Source organism: Ambystoma mexicanum, chromosome 3q (genome assembly GCF_040938575.1).
Source record: "Ambystoma mexicanum isolate Mex_15411 chromosome 3q, UKY_AmexF1_1, whole genome shotgun sequence".
Classification (NCBI taxonomy): Eukaryota; Metazoa; Chordata; class Amphibia; order Caudata; family Ambystomatidae; genus Ambystoma; species Ambystoma mexicanum.
Genome location: NC_090926.1, coordinates 182,609,879 through 182,629,299, shown reverse-complemented (window position 1 = coordinate 182,629,299; position 19,421 = coordinate 182,609,879). Strand labels below are relative to the sequence as shown.

At 44.0% G+C, this 19,421-nt stretch overlaps 1 protein-coding gene across 3 annotated transcripts in view; it reads left to right on the top strand.

Annotated features, from left to right (window-relative positions):
* DIP2B (disco interacting protein 2 homolog B) overlaps positions 1 to 19,421 on the top strand; it is a 1,149,028-nt gene that overhangs the window by 203,110 nt on the left and 926,497 nt on the right. The window lies entirely within an intron of this gene.

The window sequence follows — 19,421 nt, the reverse complement described above, 5'->3', positions numbered from 1 at the left end:
GCATGGAGCCGATCAGGCCCATTCTTTGCACACTTTCCCTACCCTGATGCAATCGGCAGTTCTGACCGATGCTGAGAGAGGCTGGCTCATGGACTGCTTCAGTATGCGCTCCCCTGCATCATCCCAACACGCGTTGAATTGCATCTTCCGTTGTACCAACGCGATTATTTCAGCGTGGGCAGAGGCCGGATACAGACCGACTCCATGGAGAAGTTTGGTGACCACCCGTTCGTATGGGGGTTACATGGACCTGCAGAACGATGGAAGATTACATATGCTGGAGATGGTACTTAAGAACAGGCTCGCAGGAGGCGCCCTTTCTCTACGGCTTCCGCAGAAGGAAGTTCTTTGTTGCATTCCCTGTGTTTGGCTGCACGACCTTGATTACAAGGCCCAGGCTGTGATGGAGCTTTGTGAGGCAAAGCTGTTGTCCTGGGCAGCTTCCCGCAAGCGTGTGCAGAGTCCAGTGCTTTTTCTCACCCTCTTAGATCTGTTAATGCACAGCTATAGAACCTAAAGTTCTAAGAAAAAAAAGATCTTTCTAGGCTGGAGCACGCGATTCCTTAAGCTATATTTGTTTTCTATTATTCATTGGGGCTGAATGGTCTTTCAAAGTTGGTTGGACTCTTGTATAGCCGACTATTCCTTTACCCATCTGTTGTGCTTGCAGCGAGTCACATAAAAGTGGCTGGCCACAAGGTGGCGCTAAGAGAAAACAATGCACGTGCTGCATGGCATTACACACTTAAGGCAGGTCCGTCAGTTGTCACAATTCCTACTCTAAGAGATGCCTAAGCCTCTGGTAGATCTTTTGTCTGCCCGCGACAACATGCGTCTGGAAGCATGGATGCTGGTGCGCTCTGAGCGCTCCAGAAACCTGCGAGGGCAAAACGGGCACAGCACAGTGCTCGCACACATCCAACCCCTGACATTTCAGTAAAGGTTGTATAGATTGCACACTAGACCTCTTCCAAGTACTTGTAAAAGGTCCATGTGATTTGGTGTGATTTTTTTGTTTGTGTGAAAGTCTTTGTGTATTGGCAAAGAACTGGACCTTTAAAAATGTTAAGATGACTTATTAAGGATCTGGGAAAAGTGTTGGTATACTGTGAATGTAAGGTGAAAGACTTATTGCAAGTCAAACCACCGTAATAAATAAAACATGCGTTTCTCTTGCAAGATGGTCTTACTGCAAAGCTTCCAACTGAGCCTGTTTTTGAAGTTTTTGCAAACCGTCTGATTTGACGTCCAAATTATGGATGTTAGTTCAAAGATCTCTGATCAGAAAGTATGGCAGGCCTATCCCTTTCTTTTAATGTCGTTTAGACTGAACATCCGGTGTGTCTTTCTAGGTAACTTTTTTTTTCTCAGATCATTGTCACTTTGTTCACGTTTGCAATGTATGCCTTGGCGCTGGTCAATGGCCTGCTCTTGCTGGGGTCTGAGGTCCAGTATTAGATGTCTCCCTGGATCTCGCACCCGGCCTTCCTCAGCCCTGATGAGTCTTTACCAAGCCTCCAGCTTCGCCGAGGGAGGGACTCGCTAACACACGGAGCAAGGAGTCTCTGTCCCTCTGCAAAGCTGGGGGCTTGGTGATCTAATCTGCTCTGTGCTCTAGCATGCAGAGCAGATTACATCACTGAGCCCCCATCTTTGCCGAGGGACAGGCCCGGGCCACGGCTTAAAGGAGGAGGCCCTGGCCAGAGCCGGCTTCCATGTGCGATGCTCACTTTTCTTTTTGTCGAGTGAGGCCACATTGTCACCTCCTGTGGCTCAGTGGCTGGCTAGAGATAAATACCACCTCCCAGTGGCCCCGCAGAGGGTGCAGCCCCACAATTACAGCTCATCACGTTATTTCTTCTATCAGAGCTTTTAAAGTACGAGTGATTTATAAATCATGGCTCATTTAAGGGACTATTGGTTTCGACAAGACGTTCATAATGGTTTCGTGTTAAGAACTGCAAATTGACATTTAAATTCCAAAAGCAAACAAAGCACCAGTTAGCTGCCTTAATCTATACCCTTCTGCAGGGCAATTAAATTATATCGCGCAACAGTTTAAGTAAATTATTTTCAGTTCATATTTAACACACCAAAAAGTGGTGGTATAATGTAATATTTTCATAAATGAACCCTGCATTTGTGCAATACAAATATAAATAGGTAACCTTTACACATTGCATTTTGTTATAAGTCTTGGAAGTACATTTTCAAAGCGCAAAGGCCATTTTTTTTTGCGGAATTGGATTCGGGTATTTGCCTCCCAGTCAAGATGGGGGGAGGGGATATTTGTCACAGTTGTACACATTTTGCCTAACACATTTCTATAAGGATTTATATATTTGTGTGAGCATCTTTCTAGGGTCTGTGTACTTTTCAAGCCATCTTTATAAATATAGAATTGTTGAAAGCCAGACAGGAGGGGCATGGGCGGTGAGGAAGGGGACAGGAGTGGAAGTGAATCATGAATATTTGCCCAAGATGTGGCTAGAGAGTTTGGAATCCTGGCGACTGGAGCTGATATTTTTCCCTGATTGTGGCCATGTACTGCTTTTCAGGGCACAGGGAAAGGATGCATGTATAGGTGTTGATTTTTGTCAGAGGGCTGTTGCAACGCCCTTGCTTGCTTTTGAGGCCGGCAAGCTTGCTCAAGTGTTTAGCTACCAGGATTTCGTCCGGTTGTCACGTTCCTACTGTTTACGCTTACCCACAAGACCACACAAAATTGTCATCAAAGCACATGCCTCATATTTGGATTTTGTTTTCCAGGGGATATTCTACTTTAGATTGTTGGGTTTAAAAGGCGAGCACCTTTTATACTTTGCCAGCGTAGTTATTAAAAAATCTCCTATCTCAGGTTATTTTTCCTGTGATGGGATCCCAAAGTGATTTTAAAATAGCAATAACATATTTCAGGTGCACGACTGCCATGGAAGTGATTTAAAGTGTTATTGATGTGGAGTTTGGAAAAAAGCACCATGAAAGAAATGGCACCATTTTAAAACTATATTATTGCAAACATTTCCTTTGAGCGGAGTTCAACTGCCAGCTCTGCCCCCTCTGAACTCTGCCTCCTCAACTGCACTGCCTCCTCCAAACTCCCCATCCCGGCCCTCGTGGGAATCCCCCTTTAAATGTCTTCAATTCCCACCACTGGGCCTTATTTGCTAAGTTTTCCTCCATGGTGATGGTATGACGGGGCCTGTTCTTTATAAGTCAGATTTACCACTGCAATGCTTTGTTTGTTGCTCACCTCTGAAGCTGCCCCGAGCTGAGCTGTCATTGTGAGCCTTGCACGTTGGGTGTCGAATATTGTCCTATCGGCTACAGTTTACTTGCATGCACCTATGCTCTCCTTGGTTGGATGTCAATGTGAGCTGGTGTTCTGCGGTGCAGTAAGCAGCCCTGGCAAGAACTCATGCGCTAAAGCAGTGTGCCGTTTGTTTGTTCTCTAGTGCGCTATGCAATCGCTGTTGAAGCTAAATGTGATTTCTGTACCTTCTTGTCTTGCAGCTATCTCGAGAGCTACGATGGCTGTATAGGGTGGTCAGTTGTTTCAGGTTGATATTGGGATTTTGATAATTTAGTCGGAACCCAGTTTGATATTTCTGAGCCTTAGCATGCAGTGACGTTGAGAGGTGCATGTAATTCTTTGCATCATCTGGATTTATGGCTCTGGTTTCCTTACTCTGGTTGCTTGGTCATGGGGTTTTGGCACGCTCAAGCTTTCCCTTTTGGTATTCTGCCCCTGTTATTGAGGACTTGATCACAACAGTAAGGTGTCCATCTGCAGTGTTGTGCCTGGTACATGCTTAGCTGCAACAGTGTTATTTCCTTCAGTCCGACTTTTTGTGTGGCACTGCATGAACACGCCATGCTATGAACCTGGTTGTGGGGCTCTGGCAGCTTGGGCAGGTGGGGCTTGTTTGGTGCAGGGTAGCATGTCGCATTGTGTGGTAGCTTTCCATTTGTTTAGTAGCTCTTTGTGTGGGGGGGGGTTAACTTCCTGTCTGTTTGACCTTCCTAAAAATGTATCTTTAGCCCCTGTGAAAATAGCAGGCCACCTTCTGTTCAGGCCATGACCTGATAGATGGTGCTGTGGTACAACACATTTCCACTTCATACCTTCCAAATACTTAAAATCACACTAGACCTGCAGCTCGAAATCCTTAGTTTAATTAATCGACCTAAGAGAAATGCACTCGCCCGATGGGGATGGGTGACAACAAATGTACCAGTGCTTTCTGTTAAATGGTGCGTGTCACCATAAGCACACTCCATATTTGGTGAAATACACTCCGTGAAACTTTCACTTGTCCTTTGCTGCAAACAAAACATTCCCCGTACCCGCCAGCAACTTAGTACCATGGACATCTTCATAAAATCTCCCCGTCTATGTGAGGGGGCAAGTCGATTTTGCAAGCCCTGGCCCTTGTCTAGATTGTTATTGCTGAAATTCACAGTTTGTCGGCTGGAGTGTGCGAAGACCTTGGATTCCTATTTGTTTGCATTATGGATTTTCTGTGCTGTGTGGTACCGTATCTTTTTGCCTGGAGCCAAGTGGTGTTGTGCAGCCCATTCTCTATTCCTTCATGTACATTGTGCTGCAAAACACCACTTTTTTGTGAGTGCTGGACGCTTTTCCTACTAAGATGTGTATTGATGCTGTATAGTTCCAACAGTGAGTTGTCTATGTGTTTCCTGCTTGGTGGTGGGCCAAGAGCATCTGTGCAGTCTTTGTGTGTGGGCAGACTGTGAACCACATGATGGGGGGATCGATCTTTCATGGCAATGATTTCGGCGGTGGCTCTGTGTAGTGCAGTCTATTTTTTTTAAATTTTTCTTCTATTGTATATGGTTATACAAAGCAACACAATTTTATTTTTTTTACATTAATCTAAATCTTCCTGACTCTACTCTTCGACCTTTACAACTTATCCAGATCAGGACTGCAAGAATTGTCCTTGGCCTGAAGTCCAGGGATTGTATTTCTCCAGCTCTGAAATCTCTTCACTGGCTCCCTGTGGCTGCAAGCATCAACTTCAAGACAGTCTGCATTGTCCACAAGGCTTTCTGGGGCCTGGGACTGCTTTGCCTCCAACTTTCTCTTCCAAGACATCTTCCTTTCTGATTGTCAGACGCTTTTTCAAGCAGAGAATTGGAGGAAGATCGATCTCCTCGGCTGGGGCCTCCCTTTGGAACAGCCTCCCTGCCTCTCAAACTTTAAGAGAACCACCTCCGGTTACGGAAGCAACTAAAGACTTTCCTTTTTGCTTCCGCTTTCTCTTACTCTCTCCTGCTGATGCACCCGACTGCTGCGCACTGGTCACCCTCTGAACTCTGGCCCAGACTCCTGCATGTCCAGTTGCCCTTGAACTGTCTCCGGGCTCCCCAGGACTTAAATGTCTATCTGCAACCCTACAGTCCCTTCCCTCTGGACTTATAAGCGATCTGCTGGCAGCACTTGTTAGTTAACTGCACTTCCTCCTTCCTCTCACCCCCCCGGCACTTCTCCCCCGCACTTGCACGATCTGAATGACACAAGGCCTAATAAGAGCGTTATTTTGTCCTCTTATTCCCCCTTCTTGTCTTGTCGCGTCTAGAAACACTTGTTTACAGGCACGTTATAATTGTCATTGATCATATAGCTCAGCAGTATAAAATCAACATTAATCACATAAATTGAAAGTTTTTTAAACCTTTGAAAAATCAAAACTGGATGGCCGAAACACACATATACATGGTTAAAACATTTAAAATGAATAAAAACAGAACTAAAGAAAGAACAGGATAAAATGTATACATTTACACATTTGATATTTCACCCCCAATTTAAAGGCCATGAACTAAGTCTTTTTATTTTAATTGGACAGATTTAAGAAAAGCTGCTACGGCTATAGTGTCAGAAGTATTTTCTCCATATAGACATCTGTGCCAGGTATGTTTCTCACTACACGAGTGACGAGAAGAGAATAAATTGCCCAAATAGCTCATACTCGTGTCGCTAATTGCTGGACTGTGCAGAATCAGATGTCAAATGGTTTCTTTTATGTCTTCTTGCAAAATCTACATCGAATCTGCGACTCTGATCAATCATCTCCGCAAGAGGATTTCATTCGTTGGCAAAATATTCCAGCGGAATTTGAGGAATATTGCTCTGTAAAATTTATCAGGAAGTCGTATAAAATAGGACGGTAATGTTCCCTGTTTGTTGCGTTCATGGCTGAGATGACTCATTGATGGATAACTGCCGTTTTTCTGTGTCAATCCAGTAGTTATCGTATAAACAATGTTAATCCTTTATTGGAATATCTATCAAAACCTCAGTATTCAAGTTTAACTTTTGTATAATGGTTTCGCTTGACATACAGATCTGACTGATGTAATTTGTGATTTTCCCTTGGATTGTGGTTCGTGCACACATTCAGATCTTCATACAGGGAGCCATTGACCAGTAAAAGTAATTTCCTATATAAAGATAACTTCCACTCTATGCGTGTTCTGATTGAGAAGCCGTAGCTCAAATAGTTTTGCAACGAAGGGAACCGCATTCGGTACACCCAAGACTCTCCTCCAAATATTATCCTCCGCCAAATCCAACCATTTAGGGACTATATGAAAATATAGTTCTTGTCCATAGGTAAGTTTTGGAATTAGTAAGTGGGATGGCAAACCTGTGGATGATATCGGGCGCTGGGAGGATTCAATAATCCACGGATTTAGCTGATTTGCTAGAGGTTTAGATTCATCATCGGGTCAGAAGAGTCATGGTGGTGTTAGTCATTTGTTGTTTTATTATTGTTCTCAACAAAATCACCAGAGCAATCTGAAAACATTAAGTTGGCAGATAATGCCAGTTTGTTCAACATAGGTGAGTGCACACAGCCGACGCGCGTTTCGACCTAAGTCTTTTTCAGGGCCAATTGAGTAGAGATGTGGCTCTGGATGGAGCTGATGGGTGGTCCTCCCCAGTCAGGCTGCCACTGAGGCTGGATAACCAGTTCTGGTGCCGTGTCGGGGTGGGAGAGCCGAGGAAACTGTGTCGCCCATCAGCTCTTATCAGAGCCACATCTCTACTCAATTGGCCCTGAAAAAAACAACAAATGACTAACACCACCATAACTCTTCTGACCTGATGATTAATCTAAACCTCTAACAAATCAGCTAATTCCGTGGATTATTGAATACTCCCAGTGCCCGATATCATCCACAGGTTTGCCATCCCACTTATTAATTCAGCCAATTGGGAACCCCGGAGTTGGTCCCCAGACAAACCAGGAGCCAGTCTGCGGGCTAACATACAATTACTCCATAAACAAGGTGCGCGGTAGACTGGGAGTCCCGACCCAGATAACTCCAACAAGTTTTGGAATTACTTTGCCTTTGGAAAATTTCACTGCAGGAATGATGGGGGGCGGGGAGGAGTCTGAATTGTCAGTTTATCATAAGTAGTTGGTTAAGCAGACGAGCAGATTTTTGGTAGAGAGTTGGTCTAATGTTGCAATAGCCCGCTGAAGCTGATATGGAGAGGCCTAAATATGTCATGCTAGACGCTGATCTAATTACTGTGTTCTCACAGGACCACATATGGGCCCTCCTTTTCTTACTTCTTGAAAGGGGGGCAAGAATTTGTTTTGTTTGGATTGATCAGAAGGCCATTATCACCTGCAAAAGATGGAAACGCAGCAACTAGGCTTTTTAAACCCACACAGGATTTGTCAAATAGTAAAACGTCTGCGTAAGCTAGCTAAGACACCTTCATGACACCTACCTTTGGGGACACCAGTACAGCTGGGCTCAAATAATAATTTCCGTCAGATACGTATCGGTTACATAAACAAGTGGCAAGGATACAACCCAGTCTCAGACCAGACAGAGTGAGGATATGACAGGACATCTCTATTCCTCTCATAACCCGAATACTCAAATTCTCATGAAGCTGTTATTAGTTTTAGCGGGCCATGTGGGATACCTGAAACAGCTAATGTTCCCCATAATCTAGACCGGTCAACACTGTCAAAAGCAGATGACAGGTCAACAGATGCAACATATGTACAGCCATCCGGTGTGCACCAGGCTGATTCTTGCATGGTTCTCAAAACAAGACCATTAAGGTTCGTAGAATGTGCCTTGGAAAAAAACGACTGGAATCTAGATGGCCTATTGCACGTAGAGGCCCATAATTCGAGATGGTGAAGTAATATGGACGCAAAGATCTTTCTATCTACATCTATCAATGAGATGGGTCTGTCGTTTTTTTGGATCCGATATTGTGCCTTTCTGAAAGATGGGGACAACATGTGCAGTCTGCCATGTTTTAGAGAGAGTTTTAGTAACAATGACACTTTCAAGAAGAATGGCGAAAGCGTTTGCCCAGTTAATTGGCTCTTTTTTTAGAGTGTTATTGGTGAGCCATTTGTCCTGCATCTCTTTCAGGATTTACATTGTTATCAAATCGAGCACCATTTTAACTTCAACCTGAATGTTTATTTCTTGAGGCGTGTTAATGTCAGATCTATTAATAGTTAGTGGCTTGGCTTTGCCAGAATCGTATAGTTCTGAAAAAGAACTTAACCCAAGCAAACTCCGCAACCACATTTAGCTGGAAGCTCATTAAGGGTGCATCTTGTCCGTTAATTGGAGACCAGAACGCACCTAAATCCTTTTTAAATGGGACTTGCAGCATAATTTCTGTCTCGCTGTGTCAAGACGGATTGTCTAAACTTGCAGTAGTGTCTGTATTTTTGTTTTTCATCTTTACATCTAGCTATCTGAGCGTCAATGGGAATGGCAAGGCTCTTTATTAGTCTTAGGGCTAGTCTCATATGGGCTTTCTTTAGAGCTAACTGGTCATCAAATGCATGTAGGTGTTTCTTAGTTATATTCTGTCGTTTAAACCTAAGATTATTTGTCGAAACAATCATTCAATTATAGAATCATAGTGGTCCACATTAAAAACTTCTATTTTCCACTCCAAGGTCGTATGCTGCATCATGTGACTGAATTTGTTGATCAGTGTCTGTTTGGTGAAGACCAGCGGAAAGCATTTCCACTCGGGGTTACCTTCAAACCGGTAGCAGAGACTAGTTCATTCTCTGATTTTAAAATGTAAGCTACATTTAGCCCTTAGAATGCAATGGTCACTCAATGTCTTTTTTTTTAATCGTAAAATCGGAGCAGAGCTCGAACATCTGTCGGTCAACAAAGATCTAATCTAATGTGGATACACCAACACCTCGAGACCAGGTGCCTGTCACCTTCAGATCCCCTGATCTGACCATTATTTGGAGGTTCAGAGAGGCCATAGCACAGCTGCACTATTAACCAGCTTGGGATTTTGGGTAGGAGGTTGGATAATCATGGTCATTCTCCCACCTATCTTATAGATCCATTGGTACACTATTGGCATTCAAGTCGCCTGCCAAATCAACATATCTAGAGCCAGCTCTAGATTTACACTTGGAAACTAGCTCGACAATGAGTAAGAATTCCTCAAACTCACCCACCCCTTTGTGCCAGTATACATTAATCAGCAGGGTATGAAAGTTGTTCATAAGTGTTGATCTTTACAGCTAGCAGTCCATAAGGGAGGTTCTCCATCTGGTGGCTAATTAAGCAAAGATCACATAGCAGAGCAATAACGAGGCCACCTGAGGGTCTACCACCACAACTTGGTTTTGAAAGTTGAAAGAAAACCTGGTAACCATCCAGGGAAGGAATGGATGTCAACCAGGTTTCCTGCAGCATTAGACAATTACAACTTCTCAGGTCATCTATGGTTTCATTATTTGTCAACAAATGTATGTGGCCTCTAGAATTCCAAGAGTAACTTTAATTCTTCCTCATTAGAACCACTGATTAAAGGCCCGAATTGATGATCGTCTCGACTTGTAACCAAAGGTGTCAAGCCCCTCTGATCTCTGCGCTCTGAATTCAGGTGTTCTAGCCTGATGACCTACCCTATTCCAATTCTATTGGGGGCCTTTTGGATGGGTGGTTTGGGAATTGCCCTTTAACCACGGCACCTGCAAGGTTTGCTGGCACTGCCCATCGAGAGATTGAGAAACCCATGTTTAAGAGGAGCCTTTCATCAGGATCAGATTGATCAACAGTTTGGAGCGGTGATAGAACAGTGCTTGTGTTGTGTTCATTTGAGAAAACTAATCTCTCGATGTCAGCTGAAGAGAGGGCACTGAGCAAGATATTAGCATGGTTCAAACTAATAGGAAAACTAGCTCCAAGTAGGCTAGAAATCACCAGTACATTATTGTCTTCACGAGAGAAAATATATCTGCTATAATCGTCTTTCAGCATGCGTCTAGACATGTTTAACATCAAAGTGGTGGTCTTGGATTCCCTGGAGTCAGAACCACATACATCACTTTTCCTTTGCTTAAAGGTGTTGTACAGATGGTCTCTCCCCGGCTTTACATCTTTTTGGTTGGTTGTGTTGGAATGTGCCCGTTCGAAGATGAACCTTCACTTCCTAAATATTGTATAATTTTAAAAATGAACTCGGATCCATATTGAGGGCTGAGGGAAGACAATTTGATAGTCATCAGCCTCCCTAAGAGTATCATGAATTGCACCTTCACTTCATTGAGCAGAATAGTCAGGTGAGGAGATCGGCAGCTCTCTGCGATTTTCTTGAGATATAAAGTCGAAGTTCAGTGTGTGAGCCGTTTCTAGGCGTTGCATCTCTGTTTTACGCTCTCTGAAGTCTTGCAAAATTTATTGTGGATAACAAATCGCATATTCATTTATACTTAAGTCAGTAAGAACGTTCATGTGTGTTCGATCTAAAGTGGTGATTTTTTTTTTTGATGGGCAAAATGCATTTAACTTCTGTGTTTGTTCCAGATAGTGTTGGAAAATAGTCCATAAAGCTTTGCCCTGCTATTGGTGACGTGCGAGGCTGTATACCTACTTTAAAATCGCCAGTTTTTTTTGCACCCTTTCTTCCCTTAAACTGTAACTCCAAAGCACCAAAGGGTAAAGCTTTAAGTGGCTGTTAGTGTCTCCTCTGTTGTGCCTGAGAGCTGCAAGGATCTCCGCCTCATTGCATCGACCTTCAGCGCCATCTATAGCGTCAGATGGGGGTATAGCCACCAGCTTCATGAGGGGGGCTTGGAGGAGCGTCCATAACTTGACTTATCTCCGAGGTATGAATTTGAATTTGCCTCCTAAGACTGGTACTGAGGGCCATGTGACTTAGTTGTTGGGTTCAAAGAGTTGAAAGAAATAGAACTCCAGTCACCCAACTCAAAACTAAAATCTGCGCTATCATTGAATCAGGATATTCGGCTTAAAGGGAATAGTAACCCTGCGGTCGCCGAAGAGTTGAGAAGCAGTATGGTCACTAGGCCCAGCAAGAAAGATTGATTTAACAGTAATTGAAGACTGAGACACACCGTGTCACACTGTGGGGAGGAGCATGGGGTCTGCCTGAATCTGTGTAGCCGTCACAGCCGAAGACCGTGGAAGACAAACGCTTCAGCAAAAGGCTCTGCGGACGCTCCGTGTCAGAATGGAGTCTTTAAAGAAAAAGCTCCTCCTCCTTCAACACAGTAGTCAGGGTAGAAAGACTGCAGCTCCGAACAGTCGGAAGACAAACGTCTCAGCAAACGGCAGCCTATTGATTCACGGTGGGAACAGTGTTGTATATGTTTACATTCAACCCCTTCAGCCACTACGCAGCAGGCCATCATAATTCCCTGCTAGAACATCACTGCAGAGAAATACGAAAGTCTTCTCTGCGGTGAGGTGGCACGCCTATTGCGTTGATGTCACAGGAACAAATGCTCGGCAGGGCACTCCTTAAACCCCCCTCCCTGAAATCTCGCAGCAGCCACCAACTGGTGGTCTCTCCCCCCCCCCCCCCCCCGCCCCCCCCCCCCACACTCATTAACTAGGCAGGCGGCTCTGGAACCGGTATTCAGGGCCGTCTTCGAGGCAAGCACTTCATGGGCTGAATGGGACCCATGCACAAACAGAGGAGAAATATTACATCACGGGATTCGGAACCACATCCTAGACCACGTGAGCTTTGCTCTCGACTAACGTTTGTCTCTGAACCCCTCAGTGGAATATTTCCCTGCAGTTCATAGTCCTCCTTGTAAAATTGTATAGATTCCTGTGGCAGGTTATCACAGCAGCCTGCATGCTGTTCTATCCTGCCAGCTGGGTAGTCTCTGGCGACTGATGTCTGGGGGCTGGATAGGGGTGGTGGCACAAGCATTCATGCCAATATTATCCATTCGAGACCCCCGTCTTGGTTTTAACTTTGCATTCTGGGACTGCGTCTGCTGGCACTGTATTTACCAATTATAAATACAGTACTACAAGTCCCAGAATGCAAAGTTAAAACTAGGACTGGACAAGCATCTCCCAAATGTAATGGGTGATAATAGCATGTATTCACATGGTGAACTGGCCTGGAGGCTGGATATGGCCTGGAGTGCAGGGGTATAGTGTGACTGTACATGTGTTTACAGCACACCACCCCTCAATTGGGCACAGAGTTGCTCATGGGTAGGCGGCTGGCTGTGTAGCACACTAGGTGTTCTCCCGTGAATGGCACTTGCTAAATTTTACCAGCTGCATGTGCGCTTTTTGTTCCTCTGGGTTTTTTAGGCTTTGGGGTGTTTCCTGTGGCTTGGCTATCTGTGGGGCATAGAGACGTCGCACCCTTGTACAAATTTGCATGCAGGTGAAGAACTGTGTTTGTGACTTATCTTTTCCCAATCTACTCGGCTCAGTATGTATGTGATGTCACGAGTGCCTGGATGTGGAATGTTGTGTGAATGGTCTCTGCCGGGTGTTCCGTGAAAGACAATGGATGAGGCTGGTTTAGAGAGATGGTCGCGGGTGGCTGGTCCCCTTGTGTCTTGGTCCTGTTCTCATCTGCTCTGTAACTGAAGTAAAGGAATTTCCTTTTGTACCCAGGCTTCTGTGTGATCTGTGGACAATGGCACTTTAACAAGCTGTTGTCAGTGGCTTTTGTGTGGGATAACCTAACTTCGTCTGTAGAGAATGCAATGCAGTGCAAGGGTATTTCAAGCCTTTATTTGACATAACATTATTCAGGCAGAACAACCAATAAAACGGGTATTGCATGACCCCCTCTGAAGACCACTCGATAACCATTTGGGTCTTTCACAGGCTTTGACGTTATGTCATAGCCCCAGGTTTGCGTTTGTGCATGTGGGTGTTTAGTTCTGGCTTGGCGGAAGCCTACGAGGCCCAAACTAGTTTGATGCGCGCGCGCACACAAGTAACCTCTCACACGAACGTCGAGAACAAACCCTGTTGATGTGTGCCGTGCATGCTGTCAATTTGAGGTTGCACTTTTTTTTGACCTGCGGAAGTGGGTGGATCCTGCGCGAATTGCTTATGAGAATTCAGGACGACCAGACTTGCCTTTAGCACTTGAGGTTTCAAAAAACCGCAGTATTGAAACGATTCCTGGCCCGCAACTAGGTATAATATTTTTATTGCCATTTACGGAGCTACTTTACGAAAGCTTCCCCCTGCACACAGGTTCCACAGCCACATTACCTCCCCTCTGATCGGCTGATCCTTTCTTGAGATCGAAGCGGTTCTTACTGTACTATTCTTTTCCTGCCGCTCTAATTCATGGCGGCATTTCAGCAAGGAAATCCGTATTTGTGTTCTAATGGAAATGTTTCCATTTCCTGCACCTCGGGAGTACAGGAAACTAGAGAGCGAAAGAACAAAACGCCGGAATTTTTAATCTTTGTTTCGTAGGAGGAATTAGTGCACCGTGTGAAGCTTTTTGAAGCTCCACGGCGTGGTTGAACTTTTATGTAATTACATCTGTGTATCCTCGCGAGTCGAGGGATGTGTATTTGCAGCGAGCAGTTTCTGTGGGAGTGGCTATGTGCACGCAGTAGCTTACTTAGATCCATCTCAGCTCTAGGTTTGCCAAGTCCTTTTGGGCTACGTACAGGCTGGTTGTGCATTGTCACCACAATTAAACCAGCATTGTCCATGCCAACAGTTTGTGGTGTTGTGTAGGGACGGGACATGCACTTCCCAGGCACTGCGTAGTAGTATTCACTGGCCATTGTTGGTAGCAGGTGCTAAGTGGCGAGTACCTGGGCATCTAATAGCAGTGTCTGGCGAATGCATACTAATTATACATGAGCCAAATATGTTGGCTTTTTCCGATGCTTGTTTCTAACAGGACTTCAGTTAAGGACACGCATTGTGCTTACAAATAGTGGCTGAAGGTAGACCTGGTTAAGAAATTTTTATTACACTAGTAGCTCCCATTAAGTCAACTCTCAGAAGACTGCTTTGAAAAAACAGTGGCAGGCACTTGGAGTGCAACGTTTAATGGCAAGGCTTGAGTAAATCAAGCTTAGAGTCTCCATGAGGAGGGTTTTTGGTCACAGGGACGGGAACTGATTGGGAATGGCTAAAGCGATTAGCATGTCAGTCAATGGGTGAGCAAATAGCCAAAAACCGTCTACAACTAATAGCCCTAAATAAAACATGAGTCACCCTTGATATCTGAAAAGCAAACTGCAAAGGTACTCCAATGATCACATTTTCTGTTGCAAGTCAGAGCAAGCTTTGACAAAGCCAACGGTTTTGGCTTTTCAATGTTATGGAGTATTTGTATGTCGCAATCTTTGCCCAATACATGCATACTGTTAAGTATCTAAGAAACTAACATTATATGGGCGAATAGTCAATTTTTCTTGTGTACAGAAAGGTTGACATTTTCTTTTTGAAAGTGCAATGTGTGGGATCCATCTTAGTTCAAGCGGGACTGTTTGGTTTCAGTGATCGTAAAAAGAAAACTTGTCCACCTGCACAGTGATGTTTAATCTTTGGGATCTCAACCAGGAAAGTTCCGGAGTGTAGGGTTTAAGTTAAGTAGCAAAAAAGTCTGTCTGAGAAGAGAGGGGTTCCTTAATGATTGTACATTGTGACTAAATAAAATCTGTTTTTCAGTAGGGAGAAGTGATGGTGTGGGTGGTTCCTGTACTTGAGCCATGACGGTCTGTTTAGGAAATGTTTTGGTCACAGCTGATTAGACCGCGTCTTCCTTGCAGCAATGGCTCTATGTGTCTTATTGCTTCCAACCCACAAATGCAGCCTCCAGCACAACAAAGGTAGCCCCCAATGACACGTCAGTGATGCATGCACAAACATGTCTAAAAGACTCCCTCTGGCTCTTCTTGGTTCATACTGCCACTATTACGTGCACAACCAAATCTGAAGATGGCCGCGAGGGGTGGAATTTATGATGAGTGTCATTGGCTTCGGGCAGTATGACCCAATGGACATTGATGGGCTATAGAGGTAACTAGCAGTTTCAGCTTGAAGCAAATTTGATTTAATTTTTACGGAGTTCCCAGTCTGGCTGGCAATATCCATGTGCATCCGTGCAAGGCCAATTATGGAGAACAAGAGTTAACGGTAAGTTACCTGTTCCTTGAGGATTACATTTTTCTTCAAACAATTACTGATACTGTTTACATTTTCTCCCAAAAGAGACACAAATGGGACATGCAAGTACTTTAAGGTCTGTGTGCTGGGGTGCTATATTGCCCGAAATAAAATGTGTGCAGTGTCAGAAACCTGAGGGTATTCTCACTCCTATCCCTGGATCCTCTGTTCAGGTGGCCAGGGAAAGGCCATCGCTCTTGGTTCCCGACCCTGGGGGTGGAGAAGTGAGGGTGGATCCCCTGGGTGGAGGGTCCTCGGGGAGTGCGGTGCCCATAGGGGAGACATGGTATCTGCTTTCCCTATTGATGACCAACCTTACCCTCCCCTGACCTTTATGGGCTACTGCAAAGCCTCTCCTCTCGTTTCACCGCAATTTACCTATGACAGTACTGGGACGAGGAAGAGGAGACTAGGAGTAGTGAACACTAGTCACTCATTTCACCACTCTGGTACAGAGAAAGGAAGATGCCTGCAGAGTGCTGCGAAGGTCAGGCAAGTCCAATTCAGAACACACACCTGTAACCTATCAAAGGATTGCCAGTGTATGAGAAGAGTTAATTTGAAGCGGAGGAGGAGGAGGAGGCACAGTGGGAATGGAAGCTACGGCCGACCTTTAGCTTTGTACTTTGATAAAGTACAAAGTATCTATCCTTTGTTGAACCATTTAACCTACTCGGGAAGCGAAAGACACGCTAAGATCTTTGTTTTCCCTACGGGAGAGTGTGAGGTTTTGTATTGTAAGCAAAACGAAAGTCAACCTGGAAGAGTAACTGAGGGGCTAAACCAACATTGCCAAAGCCAATAGACGATAATTAAGGAAGGGCTTCAAAAAGGAACAAGTACTACCAAAGTAAAGGGGGAAAGCAAATATTAACGGAAGCTGTTGTAACCATGAACTGTCTAACATATGAGAATGGTTTGTACATACATTTCCATGGTCAGAAGAGTATAAAGAATTGTTGACTAAACCTGAATGAACAAACATTGGCAGGAGCCAAGAGAATGTCAAAGTGCAACAGGCCAGAAGAGCCAAGTGAGAGTGATAAGTACACAGATGCATGTATAAAAGCACCTGTGTGGGTGGACAGTGTGGTCTGATAACACTGCCTAGAGCAGTGAGCCCTATATTGCAAAAACGAAAATACATTTTGAACCAAGCCAAGGAGAAGCACTGTAAGCGAGCTGATGACACAATCCCGAAGGAGGGTCAGGTTGACCCAAAGTTGTTGAACCTTTGAAAAGACTAAAGTACAAGTGGCTAAGTTCAAGTCTTGGGCAAGGGAACCCCAAGATTTGAGGAACTGCCAAGGTTGTCTTGAGAACAAAGCCTCAATATTCTTTTCTTTTGAACTGTGTTGCATTGAACTTGGGGAAGGGAACCCCAAGAATTTGTGGAACTGCTTTCAATTTGAGAAAGATCATTTGGAGACTTTTGTGCAGCGTTCTTGAACTTGGGGAAAGGGAGCTGAGAAGGCAGCTAGGAGCTGGAAGAAGCTTGGAACCTTGTGTTCATCACCATTTCTCCGATTGACATCCCTCGATGTTTAGCTTTAGTTGTGAGGGCAAGCGTAGGTTTTGGACACAGACAGACTTAAGTTGAACTCCTTGACTCGGATGTTAGTTTTGTTCAGGTAGGAAAATCCCACCTTAGTGTAGAGCAAGTTAGGCCTTCTACCATCCTGACATTTGATTTAATAAACAGTTTTGCTTTGGTCTTTGAATCTGTTGTCTGTCTTGCTTCATGATGCCTTCACAGCAGTTAAACCATTAGCTTTCAAAAAGATGTTTGCAGCCAGAAATTACTATTTGAAATCCTCTACGTGTAGCACAGGGTTTGACAAGGAACAGCTTAATTGCTGTACTTAACCTATTACATTTAAGACAGATTTTTTTCAGGCAGAAATGACTGATTTTAGGTCCATTAGGAGTCAGATAAAACTGAATTTCCTCCTGCCATGCGACTGACTTTATAAAAAAAAAAGAATTCTATTGCCATTACAATTCGACAAAAGTTTACAATAAAACACAAACATGAAATATATACACCTTAACAATTCAAAAGAATGTGACTTGAGGACTCGCAACATTGCTGCTATGTTTTACATGAGAGAAAAAACGATTTCCTCTACAATTGTTTACTTTCTAAGTACCAACAATCTTCTCAATCCTCATCATGCACACAACTTTCACTAGGCTACAGCTCTAAATGGACTCCCACTTATGGTCACGGCACAAGTTGATAGCAGCGAGATGCACAACCAATACCATTTACCCTAAAACAAGGTCTAATGTCTTGCCTTCGATGAAACGTATACTAAGGGCATAAGGAAAAGAAAATGTTATCACAAAAAATGCCCTGTCCTTTTATGGTTTACTCCATTCACAGTTAAATAACACAAAGATTACAGATTGTAAGTTGTAGGAGCATCTTCCTTGCCTCCATGGGACATCCACCTTAAAATACTCTTCCAATCCCCATTTGTCCATAAGGGAAATATACCAAGATAACTTTGTCTGGTTGCCATGGTATCCAAAATATAATTCCTTCTAAGGCAAGAGGCCAGGGAACTCAATATGTTTGACAAACTTTGGGGTTTTCAAATGGCCACCCAGACCCAGAACATCATTTAGGCTAGCTTGTTAAATGCCCTCCCTGGGGTAAACCCAAAAATGGACGGACACACTATGCAATGGGAGAAAAAGGAATCTAATCCCCTTTTGGACAAACTGGGATCTTCTGATCCCATTAGCTGATTGTGAGTTAATCTGTGGGCCCCACCTCAAATTCTGTTCAAAGCAGCCCCTTCAAGTAATTAGTGGGGAATGTATTTCTAAGAGGTAAATCTTTATAAACCTTGCTGTTACACGCCTAGATCGTCCCACCACCCTAACCTGGAATTGCCCTTTGTCTATATTGAGATTCTTCGGTTCTCTACACCTACCGAATGTACTTAATAGCCTATGCACAATTATTTCAGTACGAGAGAAGCACATCTGCAGACATCAATATAGGGGACTTCCTGGCCATCCTGACTCGGTATATTTAGTTTCTGATTAATGAATTATTCCTCCAGATCGTTTAGAAACAAATCAAATAGGGTGAGGGTCAGGGCACACCCATGTCTGTCTACCCCGGTGTATATGTAGCCACAAACGCCAGAAAAAAGTGCCAGGCATACTTCATTTTTTCCCTCATACATGTGTGTATTCTGAGCCAAAGCTAAGTTACCTCATTGTGATTACTTTCCCTTGCAACCATACAAAAACAGCAATCCACAAAGGGGTAATTCCCCCTTCCTCTGCCTCAGAAGTGACTGGTTCCTGACCAAGGAGCATACATCTACATACGGCCTCGGTGTGTGGCTGAGTAGATTGTTGGTCATTGCTAGAAAGACCATATCCCAAGACCCATGGGTTGTCTCAGTAGTGGACACAAAAAATGAAGGGAGAGACCCAACATTTAATCTCTAAGAGTTCAAAGGGGTCAGCATAACATGCAATTCATCAAAAGGCGAACACAAATTTGCTTAACCAACACATTATGAAACCGTAAACAGAAAACCATATCCCAAACAATATACACACTAAGAAACGGACATAAATGTATTCTTATTAATTAATAAGTATACAATTCCTACAGAAACCTAGATCCATGCGGCCATCCGGCGTAATGAAAGTCTCCAGAACTAAATTATCCCCAAACTAATAGGTAAACAAAACAATTTTGACACACCTTGTGATCCAGTCAACACAAATGTATCAAAACAGAAAACCTGAACCGGTTTCGGTCACCACTCCAAATATATATGTAGTGCGATCTGTGTACATCAATGAAACCATATTATACAGTGTTGTACAAAAGAAAAACATAATGATCCATCAACGCATTAAGTCCGGATTTCTGCAAAATCCACATAGTTGTGATTTTGTTCCAGGAAAAG